The sequence below is a fragment of the Hemicordylus capensis genome, chromosome 4 (assembly GCF_027244095.1).
Source record: "Hemicordylus capensis ecotype Gifberg chromosome 4, rHemCap1.1.pri, whole genome shotgun sequence".
In the NCBI taxonomy this organism is placed as follows: domain Eukaryota; kingdom Metazoa; phylum Chordata; class Lepidosauria; order Squamata; family Cordylidae; genus Hemicordylus; species Hemicordylus capensis.
The window spans coordinates 89,015,124-89,021,902 of NC_069660.1; positions in this window are offsets into that span (position 1 = coordinate 89,015,124).

The following is a 6,779-nucleotide window of genomic DNA, read 5'->3' on the forward strand; positions in this document are numbered from 1 at the left end:
ACTTAGTCGTCCCCTTTCATGTCCAGTCCCCACAAAAGAGACTACAAGGCAGGACATGAAAAGTGGGAGGCGAAGAGAAGGAGGCAAATGAATCTATTTTCCAGGTTGCTGAGCACATGGCTACAAATGGAAGGAGCTTTGTAGCGCTTTCTACTTTCCCCCTCCCTGCGCAAAGGGGCTCAGCGACGCGCCATCTTCTCTTTTCTCCCCAGGATTCAGCCCAAATCCTTAAACTTGTGCGAAGCAGCTCATCCCGAGAAGGGTGGTCTGCCCATGTCCATCAGCAGTCCTCGATGACGTTAGAATACGCAGTAAGATTAAGAGTGACTTCTTCCAGCCACTCGCCTTTTCTGAAAGGACTCCGGTAGCCAGCAAGGAGGAAGGGGCATGTGCGCGGCAAAGTTCCGCGCACCAGACCTCTTTCGTAGCTGAAAGGGAAATATTTCCATCGCCCGTTTTGGATAGCAAACAACTGGCTCCGATGAGGCAGTTAGGATTAAATCGGATTCATCAGACACGTGAAATCAGTTTTGAGACCAATATGTAGATTTTCCTGAGGATTAGAGAAGACGAGAAGGGGACGGGTAACAAGGGGCATACCGGTTATTTTCCAAGCGCTCGGCTTTATGGTGACTGACACGCACCCCAATCCTAGAGCGTAGTTTGCAAGTAAATCGCACTGAATTAAAATGGTTGTGCTTAGGATTGCAGCATGTGTGGTGGGCGCGCTTGGAAACGAAGGCCACAACGGGATCTGCACTACAATCCCAGGCATGTTAAATTTGGATGTAAGTCCCATTTAGTGGGACTGACTCCAACATACGCAGGCGTGGGATAGCAGCCTTAAGTCCTCCTAACCTTTGTAGCTTTTCGATACTCGCTTCCAAGCAGCGGTTAGAATCAGCGCATTGGTTCCCTTGAAAGCAATGATTTCCGCGCGCACCACTCTAGTCGACAATCTCAGATCTTTTCTGGCTAGGGCTGCGGTTCGGAAGGCCTCTTCGCTCCGTGTGTTTCAGTGGGGAACTTCGGAAAGGCAGAGTTTCCTTGTTTGGCAGTCTGAGAATAAACTGACTCTTGCACAGGCTCCTCTTAAAATGTCAGACAGGAGCTAGGCTTGGAATTCAGGGGTTAAAGGTTGTACTGCGTAAGCAGCTTATTCCAGAGGTGGAGCCTCCGTGTAATAATGGCAGAGTAAGTGCTCTGAGGACTGATTGCAGCCTACAGAGACCGTGGCCTGAGTCCGGAGTCTCTTGCCCCGGGAGACGACCCCAAAGAAAGCTTGCGAGCTCATCGCTCATCCCCTTTGCCCTTGTGTGAAACGACGGTGCTTGACGTGGAATAACAGACACGAGGCAGAGCAGGTTGAGATGGTCCTTCTTGCTTGCCCTCATAAACGGAACCAGGTGGTGATGCTTTGTTTGCGGTCTAAGGGTGGTTGTAGTTCGGTTTGGGTTTTCGGATCTAGGCTCCAGTTTTAGGATACACGAAACTTTAATCCTGCCTTAAGCGGGGGCCGGGTGTACCTAGAGAGGGGCTTCTCCTTTGCGAAGAGGTTGATACCTATCGTCATAGAAGTTCTCCTCTGTATTAAGGGGCTAGTTTCCAAACCAGTGTGCTGTGTTTATGAAACTACCTTCATATATCGTATTAACCCAGCACTGGTGACTGACTTCCGCTTCCAAACCCCTTTCGCTTCAGAGATGCCGGCTCAGTCTCCGGAAAAGAGGCGGTGAATCTTGCTCCCCGCAGAAAAGCGGGAGAAATGAGTGCTTGGATGGATGGATGGCTTTCTAGTGGTAGCAAGAAAGATGGCACTTGGGACTTGCCACTTACTGGGAAAACTTTAGCAGTTTCCCCAGAGGGACGGAATAAAATGTGTTTGTTTGAAGCGTTCCTTGAGTGTTTTTCCTTGGCTTTCCTATTCCGTCCCTTCTCAGTTGTCACTATTTTAAATGCCACTAACTAACTTCCCCCCGCCGCCCCCTCGCAATGAGCTCTCTTCTCCACCTTCCACTCACTACAACGCAAGACTTCTAAGTGTCCCTGTTGCTTGCGTTGGCATTCCGGTTCTATTCCTCTCGTTTACAACCTGGTCCTAATCGCTGAATCTGAGAGCCGGATGCTGAATGATTTTCTGTGGTGGTGGTGTGTGGTGGGGGAGCGATTTCTTAAGACACTGCATCTGACGGCTTTTAACGAGAGGGTTTGCGCGGTGAGTGTGGAGGCCAGAGATTGGCCGGATCTTCGAATACCACCGTTTTATTATGCCTCCTTGTTCTTCAAAGGGAGCCTTTTCTTTCCTAGTGAAAATAACTGACCAGAGACAGCTTGCCTTAAAGAAACTCCATTAGGTGACATCAGGCCCATTCTTTCTGCGTCTGCTAGAGTTTTGACAAGGGGGAGGGTTGCTGTTGATCTTCCTGTTACTCGATCCACAACCCAATAAGCCTGTTTGGCCTCAAGGAAGCCAACTGGGAGTCGATCAACTTACTTCTCAGCACTTGCCCGGATTGCTGCCAGGCTGCTGATCTGGAGGTTAAAATTATCTCCGCTTAACTATTCATAAATACAAACAGTATTTCAAGCAGACATAAAGGCAAAATCCCTCCCTAACTTTTCCTAGAGGCTGGGTGGCTATTATGGAGCTGATTTCAAATGTCCTTTCCGCCCCGCCCCCGCCCCCCTTCCTCCTATACTCTTCACTGACTTCGAATTCCCTGTGACTTTTCTTTGCCGCCTGGAATTCTTTAGTTAGACGCTCTCTTCGGTCTCTCAGTTGACAGACAGTAATGCAGAATCGAGCTCACTCTCAGAGGTTGGCTGGAAGCACTTGCGGCGTATAAAGAAAGGGAGGCGGGTGGATGGATGGGTGGATGGATGGATGGATGCGGTGCTATTCGGAGCCGGGGAATTTTACTAGAGGTTTCAATTGACCTGAACTCCATCCTCTGTCACATCAGAACAGGATGGTCTTGTCTTTGTACCCCTGCCTGTTAAACGGATTGGGTAACACGAGCCTGCTGCTGAGGGACACTTTGTTCAACGCGCTTTCAAAAATAGACCAATCAACCGTCTTAACCCGAGTCGCGAATAAAGTGTAGGAAGATAATATCGTCTCATTTAATCCTGGTCTTTACGAAGAAAAATTAAGTTGTGAGAGAGATTTAGAAGTCAGGATAGGGGAGAGAGTTTCTTTTTTAAATGTGACTCAACTCAGTCCCGGGCTCTTTCTCCCTTCACAATCAATCTCTGCTCCATCTAAATGGACCATCTTTTGGCCTCTTCTGTTTCCCATTATTGCCACCACCAGAAGCCTGCAGGCGGGTTTGAAAGTGATTTGGGAATTAGTAAGGTCAGGATCGCAGTCCTCTTGACTGTATCTTTTGTTTCTAACCAGAATCACGAAAATATCTATCTGGAGCGTGTGTGAGTGAGAGAGAAGGGGGGGGGGAGATGTTTTCTCTCTTATCAATAATCGTCCCGGCTCCCTTGTAGAGAAGTTTGGAAGCAACTGACATTTTAAGACAGAACACTGAATATTGAATAAGAACCAGGTATAAAAGGCTATACTAAGTAAGCTATTTTGCTTAAAAAGCGAACAAGCTTTGAAAAGCCATATTGTTACTTTTGATTTGCCCCAAAACACTGTTGTGTTTTTGGGTGGGTTTTTTAAAAAAACAAATCTTCCATTACTGATTCTCTGCTATTTTGGAACAGTTATACTATTCCTTCAGTTCATCGTTAAAGTTAGCAGGATTTCAGTCTCTCTGTGATGTGTAGATCGGTTTTATTGACTGTAAAAGAGAGAGGTTGTTGCAAAGAATAGGTGTGACTGGACCAATGGCAAGAGGGACAATAAGCAAAGGAAATTCAAAATTGCACGGGGAAAGGTATAACGTAATATGCGGGGGTGGGAGGGTTGAACCGATTTAAGTACTTCAGTTTCTCTGGGCCGTGGATGGGCTGTTAATTAAGCCCGTTAGTTTTTCTCAAGAAGCAGCAAGGTTTGGGGAGGGAGGAGCTGCACAGCGACCACCCACCGTCTGCATCTATCTACCGAATCGCGGACACAAGAGGGGAAAAAAAATCTGGTTTCTTAAATATTTCGAAACGACAAAAGCCCCATTTTCTCTCTCTCTCCTTTTGCTTTGTGTGTCTCCCGATTTGTCTGAAGGCTCAGAAAGTATGTGTGCCGGCTTATTACCCACTTAAAGAACCTTTAAAACGTGGTCCATCTTCCTAAAGCGGCTTTGAAAGAGCGGTTTGCAACACTGATTGGGGACTTGGGGGGTGGGAACTGATAACTGCACGAGGCAATAATAGACTGTCGGCTTTTCGCAGTTTGGGTGGCAGGGCGGAGCAGCTCGTCTGAATTGAAATAGTACAAAAGAGAGATTGACTGGGAAAGGCCGCAGGAAAGTTTTGCAGAGTTGGAGATTTCCCAGGGCATCGTTCCGCTCTTGGAAATAGAGCCCCAGGTGTTGCTGCTGTTTTGGTCCCACCGGAGGAGGGACCTGGGGAAGTACATCTATAGAAGTGGAGCAAATATGTTTGCTTTTAAGGAGGGGGTGGGGGAGGAGGATGCTTTCGGGCCTCAGCGCACAGCATTCCGAAGTGACTGCATTTCAACGCTTCCATATCCCTAAGCTGGCGGGAGATAGATTTATTATTATTTGATTGCTCTGGGAGCAGAGGTGGGATGGTGGGTCTGGGAGATGTTACTGGGATAGGGCCGGGTGAAAACATTTCGCCGCCTGAGGAGGAAAATAAAAATGCCTCCCCCACCCCACATATGACCTACTCTTGGATAATGACATATATTGTATATATGACTTACCTCAAATAAGATAGATGTGGCTTTCGTTGTAGGGGAGGAAAGCACAGAGTTGCTGTCTTTGAGTTGCTCCTAACAGGAAGTAACCAGCAGCACTCTTGAATGTTGAGCAACAGTGTAAATCGGCAAGAAAGGATGTGCCCGGCTTAATTTGTGCCCGGGTTCGGCCTTGGGTTCTTCTTGCCAGGGCCGAAAAGGCGATGGGAATGGTTGGCAAAAACGGCCTAATAGCGAAGGGAGAGGAAGCTCTTTGTACATGGTCAGAGACACCGTTACTTCACGTATTCCTAGATTCAGCTGTCTTACTGAAAATCCGAGGCCGACCCCAGGCACAAATTAAATTCTCTGGAAGAAGGAATTATGTTACCCAAAGGGAAAGTAGCAAACGCGATCTTTAGAGACTCGCTTCCTCTCCTTCCGGGTCTGCACAGGGGTCTCTTTAGGCCAAACGAAGTTTACGCTCGTTGCTACTGTCAGACTACTTACATTGGCCCCAATAACGTCGACAAGAGGACAATTCGGAATAAGTGCTGAAGCCTGTATCAAAGTCATCAGCAAGCCACCCTGGACAATTGGAGCACTGCTGGGGGCGGTCTGGAGTGGATATACTAGAATTTATCCTGGGGGCTTTTGCAAACTTTTCTAAACAAGATGGGTAAAGGCGGACTTGGCAGCAGCTAGAGAAACTGTTAGCTAGGCGGCTGAAGACACCTCTGTTTGAAATCAGCAATTCTTTGGGAGTGGCTGGCAGAGTAAACTGCTCATGAGTAGTCTCACTGAATTTAATGGGAACTGGTTCCATTAACTCGCTTAATTTGTGTAGCCTTATGTATTTCAGTGCTTTACTCCAGGTTTGGCGGGGGAGCAAGGAGGATTTCCTTCTTACAGCAGTTTCCTAGGGGCAAATAGTAAAGATTGAGGGAGTGGGAAAAGGCTGCGCTGGAGAGAATGTTTCTTCCGATTGCTTGCCTGGAAATGAATCATACACTTATTCCCAAATAAATGTCTATCGGTTAAAGTGTAAATTTCTAGATTCTAAAACGCCTCAAGTTGGAAGCAAAGCTTGTGCTCTTGAAAGTAATTTCCTTCCTAGGGTTCAGGACTGAGGAGGTGTGTAAAATCAGATGCTAGACTGTGCAGCTTTTAATGTCGACTGGCTGACAGAGTAAACTACTCATGAGTAGTCGCTTTGCAGTTAATGGGACCAGTTCCCATTAACTTCAGTGAGACTACTCACGAGTAGTTCACTGTTAGCCACTCCCTAAGAGGTACTGATTTAAAATAGGTGTCTCATTTAACACATCTAAAACAAGATTCGAGAGGGTTTTTTAAAAGGCAATTTCTTTATCTAATTTCTAAAACTATATTTTCACCTTTCCTAACTTCCACATCAAGAAAACAACAAGCCAAGTGAACCGAAGCGCTTGGCTGTAAGCTAATTTCGTTCCACTGGAGTTAATGGAATAAGAGAGTTTAAATCTAAATGCCTGCTTTGGATAGAATTGGAGCTGCTAGCATGTGAATTCGGTTATTAAGAGATTCGTTTCAACCGCGCTGGATCGGATTAAAATCTGTAGGGTTCAGCTGCCTTGCTCCTTTTTTGGAGGGGGGGGGTGTTGATTGGCGAGGCCCTCCCACTCTCCCGGCCCCATCACGGTGGTCTTCAAGAGTCAGTAGATAAATAACGGCTGTCCTGTGAGGCGAGACCCGTCTTAGACATTAGAATGCATAGATTTTCGATTTTGTAGGAGAGTCACCCGGCCCACACGCTAGTTACTTTGTGGAAATGTCTACCCTGCAAAGCGTCAACAACTCTAAAACGGGCATGTGCTGGGGCTGGAATGACTGCTAAGAAAATCTTCAGCACCCCACAAAGGTGTAACTCTCATTACTCCAGTTTGACTGGGGGGACCTGCAAACCTTATTTTAGAGAGAATACAGA